The following is a 19278-nucleotide window of genomic DNA, read 5'->3' as shown; positions in this document are numbered from 1 at the left end:
TACAAATGTTTTGTACATTATTTATAATGAAAAATTGTAAGAAATCTAAATGTCCAAAATTAACTAAACTATGATGTACTCAGCAGATGGAATACTATGCTGCAGTTAACCGAGAAGTCATTTCCAGTTAAACGTGGTGGATTAACCACAAATATTTATCCCCACTCTGTCCCTGGGTTCCTCTGAAATAATTGTAAAAAAAAATTAAAGAAATTTAAAATTAAATAAATAAAAGAACACAAAAGCAAGAAGAACAGAAGAGACATTCTCTGATAGGATAAAACTAAAATGTGATTTCCAAAAATAACATGAGGAAACAATGTTAAAAAAGGCAAGACTCAATCACATATAATTTTGGCCATACTTTTTAAATTACATTAAAATGTGGAGGAAAAAACACTAAATATTATTTCTAAATAGTGATTTAAAATAAGTGATTTTTATTCTTTTATTCTTTTCTATATTTTCCAAAATATCTCCAAAGAGCATTTATTACTGTTATAGTCAGAAAAATAAAATCACTTTAAAAACATATATATACCTACTAGGATGGCTATAACCAAAAAGATAAGTATTGGCAAATGTACAGTTGGAACACTCACACACTGCTGGTGACAATATAAAATGGTACAGGCATGTCGGAAAATAGTCTAGCAGTTCCTCAAAAGTTAAACATGACTCAGACATTCTACTCCCAGGGACACACCAAGAGAAACAAAAAAATGCATCCATGAAAAATACATATGCAAATATTCGTAGTAGCGTTATTTGTAATAGCCAAAAGGCAGAAATGACACAAATGTCATCAACTGATGAATGGATAAATCAAAGTAGTATATTCACCCAACAGAATATTGTTCTGCCTTAAAAAGGAATGAAGTACTGATACATATTACAACATAGATGAATCTTAAAAACATTATGCTAAATGAAGGAAAGCAGTCACAAAAGGCCACCTATTACATGATTCCATTTATATGAAATGTCTAAAATAGACAAATAGAGATAAAATAGATTAGTGGTTGCCTAGGGCCAGGAGGGAGAAGATAGGGAGTGTCTGCTAACAGATACAGGTTTTCTTTTGGCAATGATGAAAACGTTTTAAAATCAGTTGTGATAATGGTTACACAATTCTGTGAACATACAAAAACCCTGAATTGTACATTTTAATCTGGTGATTTGCATGGTATATGAATTATATCTCAGCAAAGCTGCTATACTAAAAAAAACCCTATAGTCTGTAACTTCTTCACCGCTAACTAATATTTCACTTATTAGTCCTTATCACCTTGCAACACTATATAATGGGAAAAGCATTGGATTCAAAGATAAAACCAGACGCTTGCCAATCCTAAGACCATGGACAAGCCACAACTTCCCAGCTTCAGTTTCTTTTTCAGGGAGTGGGGAGGCCTCTCTGGTACACCATCTCATTTTTCTCCCAACAACTGAGTTGCATGCCTACCAAGAGCAAATTATATTTGTTCCAAAATCTGTTTATGCCAGTTGTATTTACTATAATTATGTAATTTAGTAAAATATTACATAAAAAATATGAGCACAAAAAGAACATGCTTTGTCTCTGAAAATCAAGCTGTACAATTTGAAAAAGGCAAGTCACTTTAAAAATGTCCTCAAGAGAAGGCCTCAGCTATACATCAAGATGGATGAAGTATAATCATTTATATAGTTAACAATTATAAAATATTTAAAGTATGTATCTTTCTTATGATTCCTCATTTTAAACAAATTTTCTGTTTAACCAACCCAACCACCGGTTGGTTATACAACCACTATTGTGTAAGAGAGAGATTCTACTCTACATAAGTTATTTGTGTAAAAGACTAACAAAAGAACACCATTGTGATTCTAGCTCATGCTCTAGAGTGACAGTGGACTCTAGCGAGTTCCCTCTTACAGAGGTTGAAATTTCTCCACCCTTCAAGGCCCAGGCCCACTAGGTTCTGTCTTCTCTACAGATACTTTGTTTCTTAAAGTGAAAGAGGATGCCTAATGTAAACTCTTCAAATTCAATTCAAGCTGCTAAAGTCCCTTTTCCTGTGCTCTTAGGCTCTCCAAATCCTCCTGATCAAAGCTAAACCTACACCTGACCCATGTATTCAGATGACCATTAAGCACCCCCCCCCCCAAAATCTTACACTCATGCTCCACAGACTCCTTTTTTTACTTCCTATTACCACACATTTGGGCCTCTACTTTTCTCACCTACCAACTTACCCTCCATTGCCAGTCATTTGGACTCTGATCCCAACCACTGGAACACTAAAATAGTCTTCCTAATGACTTCGAAAGAATTCCAAGTGGTCATTCTAACTTGTCCCTAACTTCTCCTCTCTCACTACTCCGATGCACCTCAGATATTGCTGCCAAATGCACCTTCCTAACGCACAACACTCATCACAAAACTGCTGGCTTGGTAATTCAGTGGTACTCCCACTGCCTACAAAGTCCAGAAATTCAATAGCCTGAGAGTCAAGGTCCTAAGAGGAGAAAATAAACTGCTAGCCCGGCTTGGTAATTCAGTGATACTCCCACTGCCTACAAAGTCCAGAAATTCAATAGCCTGAGAGTCAAGGTCCTAAGAGGAGAAAATAAACTGCTAGCCCATCTCCCTAATGTTCTCCAGACCACAGTCAGGCTCTGTGAAACACATCCCATTCATTCCTACACATAGATCTTTCTTCCACCTAGAATGTCCTCCCTTCATTTCTACGCACTGAAACCCTATAATCATTTTCAAAGTAGAAAATCACTTACCAACTCAGAGACTGGAGTTTCTCAACTGTAACACCTTCAAGGGTCATTTTACAAGGATTATAAAGTGTTGCAAGTATTAGAAGTATTATCAAGTATAATCTTAGAACAATAGCCAGCAGATATCACTCAGCAAATGTTACTGTTGCTCATGCAACACAATGAGCACTCAATAAAATATTTTCTAAATTGACATACAAAACCAAAAAAAGTCTTTTCCGGCCACACTGTACTCTTTGCTCTAAAAGCAACAGTTTAAGGCTTGAAATCTCCGGAAATTAAGATGATGAAAATTTCTGATAAAGTTTTCACTTTATGGCACTCTCACACAGATTCGTGATGCAAGAACAGCAACCTACTATTTCATGATTTAACCAAGAACAGCTTGATTCACTAACATCTACCAAACGAGGAGAGGGAAGGCAAGCTTTACAAAAATAGGTTAGTTCTATCATTCACTTCTTTTAAAAATTGTGGTAAAATACAGATAACGTACCATTTTTAAGTGTACAGCTCAGTGGCATTAAGTACATTCACACTATCTTGCAACCATCACCACCATCCATCTCCAGAACTCTTTCCATCGTGCAAAACTGAAACTCTGTACTCATTAACAACAACTTCCCACTCGCCTTCCCCCATCCCCTGGCCACAAGCAGTCTACTTTCTGTTTCTATGAGTTTGACTGCTCTAGATACTCATCTAAGTGGAATCATACAGTATTTGTCCTTTTGTGACTGGCTTACTTCACTAAAAGCATGATGTCCTCAAGGTTCATTCGTGTTATTCAATTTTTCAACAAGAACTTCAAAACCACATAAAGGACATGGGCTAAAAATACTCTAGTTCAAACTCCTGGTTTAAATATACTCTATATCATATGGCACTACTCCACAGATTTGGATGGCTCAGTTACAAAAAAAAAGGGAAAAGGAGAATAATAGACTTGATAATCCGGTATGATGCCAGGTATTCTGCTAGGTGCATTTCACACACTTAAGTCCACTCAATTTGAAGGAGGTAGGTTTTTACTACGCCCAACTGGTAAATGATAAAAAGGAGGTTCAGAGCCACTCAGTATCAAGCAGGCCTCTCATGTCACGAGCCTATTTTCATCTTGTTTGCATAGAAATTACCACTATCTGACATACATCCATTTATTTCCTTATGTGCAAATTATATGTAGATCAAAAAAAAGGTTGAGAATCTCTACAGTAGTGGAATGGTCACATTTATACAACAAAGTTCTATCTATGATACAACATAGCCTTGAATCTAAATATCTTAGAATCCCTAGCTTTTCTAAGATTTCAGTCCATAGATACATTTGTTAGATACTCGGAAATTTGGAGACTCTATTAACTACCAAAGATATATTCAGAGATTTTTTTTTCTTCTTTTTTTAAGCAGAGATGGGAAGTGGGAGGTATTGGAGGACAAAGGTAGAGGATAAAATTCCAACCGAGAAGTCCAAGGGTTCAGGAAGACTGGTCTCCGGTGAGTCTAAATTTACTATAACACCCTCATTGTCTACAGATTTTGTTGTTTTTAATCAAACTTCACCTGAGGAGTTTTCTACTAATCATGGATTTACAGTGGGAAGGGAGATACTAAGTTGTGGTATATAGTCCACTTACACTTTAAATATATTCTCACTATAATATTAGCTACATTTACAGTAATATGGATTTCCTTCTTCTGCTTCAGAATGAATGTAAATATTCACACCATCCTGTATTGCGACATTTTCTCCCTTAAAATTAGTTAAAACTTTTTAAGACATTACAAAATAACTAAATACCTAGCTTCTAACCTGCTTAACCTATATTTTTTCATAATTTAAATTATGGCAAATATCTCCACAATTAAAAGACTTTAAAAGGTTAGGGAGAGAAATCATATATATATATATATATATATATATATATATATATATATATATATATTTCTTTTTTTTTTTGGTGAGGAAGATTTGCCCTCAGCTAGTATCTGTGCCACTCTTCCTCTATTTCATATATGGGATGCCTCCACAGCATGGCTGTTGAGTGGAGTAGGTCCATACCCAGGATCCGAACCTGTGAACCTAGGCAGCTGAAGGAGAGTACACAGAACTTTAATCACTCAGTCATGGGGCCAGCCCCAAGAAATCAGATTTTTTTAAGGGCTCTCACTAAATAAATCCCCACTTGTAACAAAGTCTACATTTCGCATTAACTTACTGTTTTCATAAATAATTTCTTTTGATCACAGTATGAAAAATGTTACTCACAAAAGGAGTACTGTGTTCACAAAATAATTATATCTTCACTGATGTAACAAGAAGTCATTGGTTTCCTTTTTGTGGTAAACAATGGGCCTTGGGAAACACATTCCCCATTAAATGTCTTTTACATTTTTTTATACACAATTGGTTCCACTTCCTAATAATCACCATTTACCAGAAATGTGAAAGATAAAAATCTATCAAGATACACAATAAGACTAAGCAAGCCAAAAGGAGAAAAATAAAATTACAAAGGCTCTCTGAAGAGGGTGGGGTAGAGAAAACTTCCAACCCAACACCAACCATCTCCAAACTACTTTTTAAAACTGAGAATATCAGTTTCAAGGAGACAAAAATCTCACATCTTTTCTCTCTATTCCTAAAGGATCACGCCCATCAGTATCCAAACATACTATAATGATCGCCCACCATAAAGAAAACAAAAGGAGAGGGCCCTCTTTGACCACAAAACCCCTGTCAGTGACGGCACCATTTCTCCGCTCCCCTTTATAAGAAAAGTCCTCCACAGTTGCCTCTATTTGGTATTTCACTAGCTTCCCTTCTTCATCCCATTCTCCTATTCACTCCAAGGCTTGCCACCTCCACCACTCCACAGGACTGCCTGTCTCTAATGACCTCCACACCTCACGAAATCCAAAGGTCAATACTCAGTCCGCATCTTAGCTGACTCAACAGGAGCATTTCTCTCCCTACTTTTTGAAACACCATCTTCATCTGGATTGCAAAATGCCACACTCTCCTGGTTTTCTTTCTTTTCCTCATGAGCTGCTCTGTCTCTGCCCAGGGTCAGTCCCTGGCCCTCTTCTCCACTGACATTTACCTCTACACGACCTTATCCCATCGAGAAGCCTCAAATTCAAATTTGGGATTTGCCAGCATATAGACAGCATCTCTAACCCAGACCTTTCTCTCCAGAGCACTAACCTTGTAAATTCAACTATCTGACTGTACATCTAGTAGGATCTCAACCACGACTCTTAATACATCCCCCTACATCTTTGCCTATGCCCAACGCTGCACCTCAGTAAAGAATGCCGTCATTCTTCTAGTCACTTAGTCCAATAATCTGGCAGTCATTTTTATTCCCTTCTTTACCTCACACCCTCCCATCTAATCCATCAACAGCTTCTGTAAACCCTATTTTCAAAATACTGCTACTCCTGCATCTACTCATTCCCTAATTCTCCACATAGTAACCAGAGTGATCTGTGTAGAAGACAAATTTATTCATTCCACTCATGCTCAAAAATCCTCCAGTAGTTTCCCACCAAACGCAGAAAAATATCCACCCTCTCTCTAAGTTTTTTTTCCTCTATTCTAGCCATGCCAGCTTTCTTGCAATTTCTCAAGCTCAAGAAGCTTATTCCCACATGGGGCCTATGTATTTACTAATCCCTCCGCCTGGAAAGTTCTCTCCCTTGAGTATGATTTGCTCCCTCCCTTCATTCAGATGGCTGCAGATGCTACCCTCCACAAAGAGCCCTTCCCCACACCCTATCTGAAAAAGTCCACACCCATCATTCTCTAGCCAAACTTACTTTTTCATCACAGAGTTTAGCATTCAACATTTGCTTAATGTTTGCCTATGTGACTAAAAAGCAAGCTCCCAGGAGGGCAGAGACTGTCTTGTTTACCTTTATGGTCCCCAGCACCACCTCCTGGCTCACAGGTGCACAAGAAATATTTGTTGACTACATAAACGACGCCAATGATAGTACCTGATATGCACTAAAAAAAAAAAAAAAATCAATTTATAGACTTTCATTTTATTCAACAAAAGGAATATTAACAAATACATAAATTTCCATTTTACAACCTTTAGAGGAGATCAGAGTAGTACAGAATAACAGAGGAAGAGAGGTGAACTTCTGGTCTTCAGCACATAAATCCAATCTGTTCACGGAGGCTACTTTATATTCATTTCGAGAGATAACCTAAAGTTTCCAGAAAATAGCAGGTTTTAAACTATTTCCTTTCTTCCTGTTAAATACCTGAATCAACCTCTATTCAAACAAGCTTAAGGAGAAGCAATACTCACACGATAACCTAAAAATACATATTCGATTAGCTCCCTGTTCCCCCGAGACGACTCAATCAATATAAAAGGGGAAACTCAAGCAACAGTAGAAATTAGAAAGGAGTATCACCATACACCTCAAATTTTGAGCTTCCACCAAGATTTTTTAAGGTAAGAATAATGGGAAACAAGTGGCAACCTGCCCACTCTCAGCCATTATCTGCTGTGTTCCGAGAACCTGCTTGCCAGCCCACTCCACTTAGGTGACCCTAGAAGAAAGTGGTCCATGCTCAACCCCTCCCTCCATCACATTCACTGGGCTAAACACTAACTGCAGTCTTCAGACTCTGACTAGCCTTTCAGAGAAGAGGAAGAGAGAAGAAAACCTCATGCCAGGCTGTGACAGAGCATGTACTATTCATCAATAATACACAATATACACATACATACAATATATATTTACATATACACATATACATATACATAATAAACATTTTCATATACACAATATACACAGAATAATGTGTATATGAAAAAATCACTATTCTTAAGAGGAGACGACAGATATAGGACAGATCAAATTCTGAGATCTCATTAAAGTTCTGAATTCCAAGGATATTTACCTTGGTAAAATTCTAAACACAGATGAGAAAGGCGAAACCATTTGCTTTTCTAAGATATTCACTCTTTGGGGGAGAATGGAGGCTTACCAAAGGCATGTCTATAATCAGGGTGAGACACTTTAGGAACTCTTTCTCTCAAAAAACAAATCAACTAGTCAAAAATAAATAAATAAATAAAGATATAGAGATATTAACAACATGATCCAGTACCACTCTCTTGGGCATAATGGTGAACTACACTTTCCTTCTCCTTCTTGAAGTTAAGCATGGTCTTGTGACTTGTGTTGGCCAATGAAATGTGAGTAGAATTGATATATAAATTTCCAATGGAAGCATTTAATTGTCAGTACTCAGCTCTGTACCTCTCCTCCACTGTCTCATGGAGGCAGGTGTTGATACGGAAGTGCAATGCCAAACCTGTAGAGAAGACAACTTACACAAAAGGCATGGAGTTGACATGAGTGAGCAATAAATTTTTACGTTTTAAGTACTGATAATTTGAGGAGTGTTTTCATTGCAGCATAATCTAACCTAATTTGATTTGTATTTAACAATTCCAATAAAATTAACTAAAATTCAGCAAACCCAGAAAATTGGACAAGGGAGAAGGAGTTTCAGAGATGGACAGGGAAACGCTAATAGGACATCATAATGAGAAATGGATTATAACTGTAGAAATAGAGGACTTTAATGGAATGTGCCCTCAAAAATCAATAATTTCATCTCACTTAAAAAAATTTTAAGAGGCGGGCCTGGTGACACAGCAGCTAAGTTCACATGTTCCGCTTCTTGGCGGCCTGGGGTTCGCCGGTTCGGATCCCAGGTACGGACATGGCACTGCCTGGCAAAAGCCATGCTATGGTAGGCGTCCCACGTATAAAATAGAGGAAGATGGGCACGGATGTTAGCAAAGGGCCAGGCTCCCTCAGCAAAAAGAGGAGGATTGGCAGTAGTTAGCTCAGGGCTAATCTTCCTCAAAAAAAAAAAAATTTAAGAATAGTACGCTCTCTTTGGAAGGATGCAAAAGAAACTCATAATACTGGTTGTCTCCAGGAAAGGAAACTGTATGGCAAGAGAAAAAGTGAGAAGGAAAGACTTCCAGTTTCCAGTCCTGCAGGAAAGATGGTTAGAAGTCACCACTCTGGGGCTGGCCCCGTGACCAAGTGGTTAAGTTCGCACACTCTGCTTTGGTGGCCCAGGGTTTTCCCGGTTCGGATCCTGAGTGCAGACATGGCACCACTCATCAGGCCATGCTGAGGCAGCGTCCCACATGCCACAACTAGAAGGACCCACAACTAAAATACGCAACTATATGCTGGGGGTATTTGGGGAGAAAAAGCAGAAAAAAAAAAAAGATTGGCAACAGTTGTGAGCTCAGGTGCCAATCTTTAAAAAAAAAAAAAAAAGAAGTCACCACTCTGTCTTAACAGAAAGTAAAAAAGATGAACAAACTGAAAAGCAACAAGTCTTCGTAGATCCATAAGGGAAGTGAGGTCATGGGGCAAACTGCTACTCCCAAAAGTGGAGAGACAGATAGGCAAATACAGAGAATCACAAATTATGGGAACAGAAACCCATGAGCAGAAACTTCCGTGGGAACCAGTGCCAGGGTGAGAAAATCTGAACTCTAGTTGACAAACTGTTATAGGCTCAGAGTGGACATTTCTGAGAGTCAAAGACTCCAGGGGGACCCAGTTATGGGGGGACCCCACACTTTTGTGAGGTTTATCTCCAAGAGCTTGACCTGGTTCTCATAGCAAATATCAGAGAAAAATCCCCTTGTGCTTCTGGCAGGTGGAGGGGGAAAGGAACCATTTCGAAATACTCCAAAGCATTCTGTTCTTAAAGCCTGCCCTCAGGAGAAACGATTTAACCAGAGTCTAACTTACCAAGGGGAGAGAAATACAAAACTCCAGGCCCCCTAACCATCCTTTCCCACCTACAGTGGGGAAAAAAACTGATTAGTACTTGAGAAGTTCACAGTCCAGAGGCACAGGCTGACTAAACTACTGTGATCCAACCATAGGACTACAGACTGCCTCCTCTGCCCCAACATCTCACCACCACATTACTGAAGCCCTATTTAAAGCAGTCCCTTTTACTTGGTACATCATGTCCAACTACCAAGAAAAATTACAAGGCATATTAAAAGACAAAAGCACAGTTTGAAGAGACACAGCAAGCATCAGAACCAACCTCAGATATGGCAGGATGTTGGAATTATCAGACTGGAAATTCAAAACAACTGTGATTAATATGTTAAGGGCTCTAAAGGATAAAGCAGAAAGCATGCAAGAAAAGATGGGAAATGCAAGCAGAGAGATGGAAATTCTACAAAAGAATCAAAAAGAAACACGAGTAGGGGCAGGACCAGTGGCATAGTGGTTAAGTTCGCATGCTCCACTTTGGCGGTCCTGGGTTCGCAGGTTCGGATCCCAGGCATGGACCTAGCACCACTTGTCAAGCCCACTGTGGCGGAATCCCACATAAAAGAAAGGAATATTGGAATAGATGTTACCTCAGAGACAACATTCCTCAAGCAAAAAGGGGAAGATTGGCAACAGATGTTAGCTTAAGCTTAATCTTCCTCAAAAAAAAAAAAAAAAGAAAGAAACACTAGTGATCAAGAATACTGTAACGGAAATGAAGAATGCCTGTGATGGGCTTATTAGTAGACTGGCCATGGCTAAGGAAGGAATCTCTGAGCTTGAGGATATCTCAATAGAAATCTGAAAAAAAAAAGAAGAACAAAAAACTGAAAAGCAAAGAGAAAAAAGACCAAGGGAAAAAACAAAACAGGGCCCAGCCCCACGGCTGAGTGGTTAAAGTTCACATGCTCCACTTCGGCAGCCTGGGTTCACAGGTTTGGATCCAGGCGTGGACCTGCTCCACTCGTCTGCCATGCTGTGGAGGTGTCCCATATACAAGGTGGAGGAAGACTGGCACAGATGTTAGCTCAGGGCTAATCTTCCTCAAGCAAAAAAAGAGGAAGACTGGCAATGCATGTTAGGTCAGGGCAAATCTTCCTCACCAGAAAAAAAACAGAACAATAGCCAAGAACTGTGAGACAACTATAAAAGATGTAACATAGATAATGGGAATACCAGAAGGAGAAGAAAGAGAGAAAGGAACAAAAGAAATGATTGAAACAAAAATGACTGAGAATTTTCCCCAAATTAATATCAGATACCAAAACCACAGATCCAGGAAGCTGAGAAAACACCAAGCAGGATAAATACCAAAAAAAAAAACCCCACACCCAGGCATATCATATTTAAAATCAAAGATAAAGAAAAGGGGCCAGCCCCCTGGCAGAGTGGTTAACTTCGCACGCTCCACTTTGGCGGCCCAGGGTTTCGCCAATTCAGATCCTGGGCGTGGACATGGCACTGCTCATCAAGCCATGCTGAGGTGGCGTCCCACATGCCACAACCAGAAGGACCCACAACTAAAACTATACAACTATGTACTGGGGGCCTTTAGGGAGAAAAAGGAAAAATAAAATCTTAAAAAAAAAAAAAAAATCCTGAAAGAAGCTGGGACACACACACAAACACACATACACATGACACAATACACCCTACCTATAGAGGAACAAAGACAAGAATTACATCCAACTTCTCCTCAGAAACCATCCAAGGAAGAACAGAGTAGAGTGAAATATTTAAAATGTTGAGGGGGAAAAGAAAAACCACCCAGAATTCTGAAGTATAATTGATATGCTAAGAAAGGAAAGAAAACAGAATTACATAAAATAGTCAAATTAAAGTCATAAAAGGCAGAAAAAGATTGGAAGGGGAAAAAAGGAACAAAGAACAAGGGCAACAAATAGAAAACAATGACAGATATTAATTCAACTATATCAATAATCACTTTGAACATCAATGGTCTAAATGAACCAATTAAAAGACAAAGATTGTCACAATGGATAGAAAACAAGACCCACCTACATTACCTAAGAAACCCACTTTATATATAAAGACACACATAGATTAAAAGTAAATGGATGGAGAAAGATCCACCATGCTAACACTAACCAAAAGAAAGATACAGTAGTTATTAATCCCATACAGAGCAGACTTAAAAGCAGGGAAAGTTATCAAGGATAAAGAGAATCATACATAATGGTAAAAGAGTCAGTTCTCCAAGGCAGACAACAAGAGTCCTCAACGTGTATATGCCTAACAAGAGAGCATCAAAATACGTGAGGCAAAAACTGACAGAACTGTAAGGAGAAATAGATGAATCCACTGTTATAGTGGGAAACTTCAACACCCTTCTGTCAGAAACGGACAGATATAGCAGGCAGAAAATCAATAAGGACTTAGCTGAGCTCAACAACACCATCAATCAACTTGATATAACTGACATCAATAGACTATTTCATTCAACAACAGCAGAGTGCCAGCCCCGTGGCCGAGTGGTTAAGTTCGCGCACTCCACTTAGGCAGCCCAGGGTTTCACTGGTTCGGATCCTGGGCACATACATGGCATCACTCATCAGGCCATGCTGAGGCAGCATCCCACATGCCACAACCAGAGGCACTCACAACTAGAATATATAACTATGTACTGGGGGTCTTTGGGGAGAAGAATTTAAAAATAAAAAAAGATTGGCAACAGATGTTGGCTCAGGTGCCAATCTTTAAACAACAGCAGAATACACATTCTTTTCAAGCTCACCCCAAAAGATTCACTAAGACAGACCACATTCTGGGACATAAAATACACCTTAACAAATTGAATAGAAATCATACAGTGTCTCCTCAGATGACAATGGACTTAAACTAGAAATCAATGACAGGGAGACAACTGGAAAATCCGAAAATATATGAAGATTAAACAATACATTTCTAAATAACACATGGGTCAAAGAAAAAAAAATCAAGAGAAATTTAAAAATATTTTGACTAAATGAAAATACCACTTATCAAAATGTGTGGGATGCAGCAAAAGCAATGCCTAGAGAGAAATTTATAGCACTGAATGCATATATTAGAAAAGAAGATCTAAAAATCAATCTAAGTTTCCACTTTAGGAAAATAAAAAAAAAAAGAGCAAATTAAATGCAAAATAAGGAAAAGAAATAATATAAATTAAACAGGGGGCCAGCCCAGTGGTGCAGTGGTTAACTTCCCACATTCCGCTTCGGCAGCCCAGGGTTCGCTGGTTCAGATCCTGGGAGCGAACCTCCACACCACTTGTCAAGCCATGCTGTGGCACGCATCCCACATATAAAGTAGAGGAAGATGGCACGGATGTTAGCTCAGGGCCCATCTTCCTCAGCAAAAAGAGGAGGCTTGGTGGTAGATGTTAGCTCAGGGCTAATCTTCCTCAAAAGAAAGGACAGAAAGAAAAGAAAAATCAAACAGAAATCAATAAAAGTGAAAACATGAAATTAATAGAGAAAAATCAATGAGACAAAAGCTGGAAGAAAGAAAGAGAGTCAGCCAAGTGGACACCAGGAGTAGGAGTGTTCCAGCCATGGGGAAGAGCCAACACAAAGACCCTAAGGCAGGAACATGCCTGGCACCTTAGAGCAAGATCCAGGGCGATTAGAGCAGATGAACGAGAGAAAGAGTACTAGGAAAAAAGGATCAGAGAGGTAGCTAGGGGCCAACTCAGGTGGGGCCTGTAGACAACAGTGCTCTAAATGAGCTGGGGAGCCACTAGAGGGTTTGCAGAAAGAGTAACATGAGCATGGTACATTTGAAAGGATTGTCTGGCTACTGTATAAAGAACAGACTGTAGGGGGGAAGCACAGAAGCAGGGGACCTCTCAGGAGGAGGCTATTTGTGACTGAAGTGTTAGCAAAACCCTTGTCTTCCAGCATAAGAAACTGCTCTTGGATTCAGTTAACTTTCTAGCTCTGTTCCCCTGGAAACCATACAGGCAGAATGTCAGCTGTGTTACTAGGCAACACTGCTTACGGTAAAAATGACCTATTGGTAAATTGCTTGGAACTGAGAGGAACTTTAAACACCTGGTGAGTGGCCACAAGTTTGTGCTTCTCTTAGTGTGGTGACTCTTGTAATTGGGCACGCACCTTGTAGGGATCCTGGAAACTATGCTCATGGGTTGTTATACAAGACAATGGCTTTTGTGGAACATGGGGTTCCTAAGCCAGGTTAATTACATACTCACTCATGTAAGCCTCATTACTAACAGCCAAGCTTCATCTGGAAGGAGAGGAGAGTCATAGAGAACAATTCTGGCTGTTCTCTTTGTGGACTGCCACGAGGACCCCAAAGAAAGAGAACATCTGATGCCTCCCTGCGGGTAAGCTGTGTTTCCTGTCCCATATCCTCCTAAGTGAATCTGACGTCAAAAGTGGCCTATTGGTGATCCACCGGTCTGTCTACTGGAGCCCTACATAAATTCCCTGGAAAGGCACTGCTCTATTGCAGTAACCCAGCAAGAAATGGTAGTGGCTTGGACCAGGATGGTAGTGGTATAAACAGGAAAAAGTAGTGAGATTGTAAATATAATTTTTTTTTTAAGATTTTATTTTTCCTTTTTTTCCCCAAAGCCCCCCTGGTACATAGTTGTGTATTTTTAGTTGTGGGTCCTTCCAGTTGTGGCATGTGGGATGCCACCTCAGTGTGGCTTGATGAGCGATGCCATGTCCGCACCCAGAATCCAAACCAGTAAAACCCTGGGCCGCCAAAGTGGAGCGCGCGCACTTAACCACTCGGCTATGGGGCCGGCCCCTGTAAGCGTAATTTAAAGAGGGAGCTTACAGGGTCTTCTAACAAATAGAATATAGGCTATGAGGGAAAGAATAAAGTTAGGGATAATGGCAAGACTTTTGGCCTAAGCAACTGGAAAGATGGAGTGAAAAATTTGGGGAAGGGAGGACTTGAGGTTAGGAATTCAATTTCAGACAATTTTGAGTTGAAGGTCATTCATCATCTCAGTTTCTTCTCAATGACCCGAGATGGCTGCAACAGCTCTAAGTGTCATGCCCTTACTTGACCACATCCAGAAGAAGGAGTGTGTCTTCATAAAGTGAAGGAAGCCAGACTCCCAGGAGACTTTCTCTGACGTGTCACCATGCCAAAAAACAATCACTGGCCAGGAGAACAGAACTAACACAATTGAATTTAGGCTGAGCAACATGCACAAATTGCCTCTTTGGGCTGGGGAGGAGTTGAGGAAGCAGATGAGCACTGAATACCTGAGCAGACCTGGGCTTCTCTTAGCAAGGAAAGAGGAATGACTAACAGGTGCAGCATCTGTCAGAGGTATTATCAAGGGTAGTGGATGAACCATCCACATTGTTGATGTTAAAATCACCCAGAATAAAAGAAGTAAGACCAGTAAAAAGGTACAGGTACAAAATAAGACAGGGAGACAGGTGAGAAATGAATGAGAGGAAGTGACCTACCTTCTGTTTCATGAAAAAAAAAATCTAGACAAATCATGTGAAATTTCATAACCACCAAGATGATCTGAGGAAAAAACAAGAGTTAAGAATTGGACTAAAGGGGCCGGGCTGGTGGCACAGCAGTTGGGTTCACATTGTTCTGCTTTGGTGGCCCGGGGTTCACCAGTTCAGATCCTGGGTGCAGACATGGCATCACTTGGCACGTCACACTGTGGTAGGTGTCCCACATATAAAGTAGAGGAAGATGGGCATGGATGTTAGCTCAGGGCCAGTCTTCTTCAGCAAAAAGAGGGGGATTGGCAGCAGTTAGCTCAGGGCTAATCTTCCTCAAAAAAAAAAAAAAAAAAGAATCAGACCAAAATCTGAAACTCTCAGTGGTAGAAGACAGAGACTGTCTCAAAAATTTCCAGAGTGAAATAATTCTGACCTAGATTTTTATATCCAAATGATCAATCAAGTGAGAAGGCAGTATAAAGACGTGTTCAGACACTAGCGAACAAGAACGAAAACCAATAAAATAGATGTGAGAACGCAAGGAATAGTGGAAACGATCCAAGAGTGAAATGAAAAAGAAGTCCCGGGATGGCAGCTGTGCAGCAGGACTAGACAATAATTCATCCTACTAAAACAGAAAATTAGTGAACTCCACGAAAGGAAGAAAGGAATGGATTCCGTTCAAAAGACAGAATAACTAAGAAGCTGGTTTAATGACAGGAAGGCATATGTCTCTTTTCTCAATAAAAGAAGAAGACATGCACCAGAAAACTCCAGCAGACTGCTGCTGATTGACTATCCACAGCTTCAGTCCCTTATTCCTCGCTCAAGAAAACTAACTTTTTTCTTTTTTTGTTAAGGTATCAGGTGAGACGCACATGATTAGAAAAGGTAGCCCCTCTCCCAGACCCATGAGATGAATCACTACATGTCTAGACTAAGCCTGGAAATCCCATTCTCCTTTGCCAGCAACTGGCCTGAGCAACTGCTCCTGTCCCATTGTGGACAAGCAATTCAGTTCAGGTCAATGAGACATACAGGAAAGTCATCTGGGGAGCTTCTTAAAAGATTTTCCTCCAAGATAAAAAGAGAGATCTCATCAGGGGAAATTTGCTAAAGGAACATTACAGGGCAAACGGTGAATTTGAATAGGGACTGTATATTAGATAATAGTATTGTATTGTGGTAGACATGGAGAGGTACCACTCACATCCAAAACTCACCACCAGGTGTGAGGAATGTGGTTAAGCTATTAGCTTCATCGGAGTTGGCTTCAGCTTTCAAGAGAGTCTCATTGTTCCCTGGAAAGCTCCCAGCCCATAAGTGAGAAAGGAAAGGTACGTGCCAACACGGAACTCCTCTAACGAACAATCTTGACTCCAGATCTGCTCCTTGTGCCAACAGACAGGGTATCATCACAATCTGACAGCTCTACCTGCCCAACCCTGCTTCCTCCCTTTACTTTTGTGTCATCCTAATTCTGGCTCAGCAGCTGCTTCCCAGAGAACTCAATCTGTGACAGTTAACAACATTAAATTTCCTGAACTTGATCATCATTCCAGCATCACATGAGAAAAAGTCCTTTTCTTAGGTGGTAAGTGGTGAAGGATTTAAGAGTAAAGAGTGATGATCTCTGCAACTTTCTCTCAAAAGATTCACCAAAATAAAAACTACTCTAGATCTAGATAGACAAAGATAAAGAAAGGAAAAAGCAAATGGAGCAAAATGTTTATAACTGATGAATCTGGGTGAAAGACAAGAGTTCATATTACTATTTTCACAACTTTTCAATAAATTTTAAATTTTTTCAAAAACATGTTTTAAGAGGGGGAAGAGCCGAAAGAAGCAACACCCATGCTATCCCCTTCTTCCTGCCTTGCAGTAACTAAGAAAAACATGCCTGGAGCTACAGCAGCCACTGGCAATAAGAGAAAGGTCAGGACAATCGAATATGTCACCTGTGGTTGGATATTCTGTCAAATGCTGCCAAAAACAACCAACATGATACATCAGGAAAAACAAAAGAGCTATTCAAGGAAGTCATTGTTCAAATGTGAAAAAAATGTATATATGACATGATTTTGAGTAACTGATGAATTACAGGAAAAGAAAATCCATTTGTCTTTGATACTAAGAACATCATCCTTCCATTGGCATGGGGTCATGGCACTGGCATGCAGAGAAGGCAACGTAATCGTAACTCACTACTCTGCTCTGCAGTGAATATCTGCACAATTAAAAGATGTAGGACCAACATAAAACAAAGCACCAAAGACCTCATTAAATTTACAGAAGAGAATGTAAATGTTTTTAGCCTTGCTAGTGTAAAAGGTACAGCTGATACAAGTTGGGAGATGGAGTCAGGGAGAGCAAAAGAGAAAAAGAGAAGCAGCAAAAAAGAGTAGGATTTCAATTTTGAATGCTCTAAGACTGGAAATTTGTAAACATATTCCACATGACTTATTGATAACAGTTTGTATAGAGATATAATTCATATACCATAAAATTCACCAATTTATTCACCATTTTAATTAGGTTATCTTTTTATCATTGAGTTGTGAGAATTCTTTATATATTCTAAGATACAAGTCTCTTATTAGATATGACTTGCCAATATTTCCTCCCATTTTGTGGATTGTTGTTTCACTTTCTGAAGGTGTCCTTTGAGGCATAAAAGTTTTGAATTTTGATGAAGTCCAATTTATTTTATTTTTTGTTGCTTGTGCTTTTATTGTCATATCTAAGAAGGCTTTGCCTAACCCAAGGTCACTATGATTTACTCATATTTTCTTGCATGAATTTTATAATTTTATCTGTTACATTTAGATCTATGAGCCATTTTTAGTTAGTTTTTGTGTACAGTATGAGAAAGGGGGTCAAATTTGCTCTTTTGCACATAGATATCCAAGTGTCTCAGTACCATTTGCTGAAAAGATTATTCTTTCCCTATTGAATTGTCTTGGCACCTTTGTCAAAAAAAATTTATATATATATATATACACACACACACACACATATATATATCAATCAATTAATCATAGGGTTCATTCATTTCTGGACTGAATACTATTCAATTGATTTATATATACTGACCCTTTTTTTAATTAAGGTAAAACCCATATAAAATATAATTAACTATTTTAAAGTGTACAATTCAATTGCATTTAATATATTCACAATGTTTTGCAGCCAACACCTCTATCTAGTTCCATAACATTTTCATCACCCCAAAAGGAAACCTGCACCCATTAAGCAGTCACTCCCCACTATCCATGCCCCTGGCAACCACTAATCTGCTTTATGTCTCTATAGATTTAACTGTCCTGGCTATTTTATATCAATAGAATCACACAATATGTGATCTTTTGTGTCCAGCTTCCTTCACTTAGCATAATGTTTTTGAGTTTCATGCACTTTGTAGCATTTATCATTTTTGCAGCTGTACAATATTCCATCGTATGAATACACCATATTTTGGTTATCCATTCATCAGTTAACGGACAATTGGGTTATTTCTACCTTTTGCTAATGTTAACAGTGCTATGAATGAGCATTCATGTACAAGTATTTGTTTGAATACCTATTTTCAATTCTTTTGGGTATATACCTAGGAGTGGAATATCTGGGTCATATGGTAATTCTAGGTTTAACTGTTTGAGGAGCCACCAAATTGTTTTCCATAGCAACTGCACTATTCTACATCCCTACCAGCAAGGCATGAGGGTTCCAACTTCTCCATATCCTCGCCAACACATTTTCTGTTTTCTGGCTCATTTTCAAATGTGACATCCAGAACCCAACACAATACTCCAGGTATAATCTGGATAATACAGAACAAAGTAAGACTAACACACTTCCCTTCTGAACTTCTTCCTCCTATTAGTCCAGACAATGGTTCTATGAAGCCTTTGCAGTAGTCACAATACATTTTATATCCACGTTGAGTTTATTACAGTAAGAAAGACACCTAAGTTGTTTAACTGCATCTCCCTCACCGCTATAATTATGTGGCTGTTTTCTGAACCCATATATAGGACCTTCCCATCAAGCGCCATTAAAAGATCTTGTTAGCCTCCGCCCACCTTTGCAGTCAGCAATATTATTTTCAAAAGTTATCCCTAAAAATTTCATTTCATCCAAAAATTTGACAAGCATAGTTATCAATGTTTTCATTCACATCATTCCAAAAATATGGACA

General features: G+C 39.1%; 1 protein-coding gene across 13 annotated transcripts in view; it reads right to left on the bottom strand.

The window, feature by feature from the left end:
- Positions 1-19278, bottom strand: part of FRYL (FRY like transcription coactivator) — a 249723-nt gene that overhangs the window by 217102 nt on the left and 13343 nt on the right. For 2 of the 13 annotated variants that reach the window (XM_070505922.1, XM_070505929.1), the window contains exon 2: positions 6694-6787. The exons of the other annotated variants lie outside the window; for them this stretch is intronic. The gene's annotated coding sequence lies outside the window, so the exon portion shown is untranslated. The remainder of the gene's footprint in view (positions 1-6693; positions 6788-19278) is intronic. 13 annotated transcript variants of the gene reach the window in all.

Source organism: Equus asinus, chromosome 3 (genome assembly GCF_041296235.1).
Source record: "Equus asinus isolate D_3611 breed Donkey chromosome 3, EquAss-T2T_v2, whole genome shotgun sequence".
NCBI lineage: Eukaryota > Metazoa > Chordata > Mammalia > Perissodactyla > Equidae > Equus > Equus asinus.
Note: the sequence above shows the minus strand (reverse complement) of the source record. Positions and strands in the feature narration are given on the sequence as shown.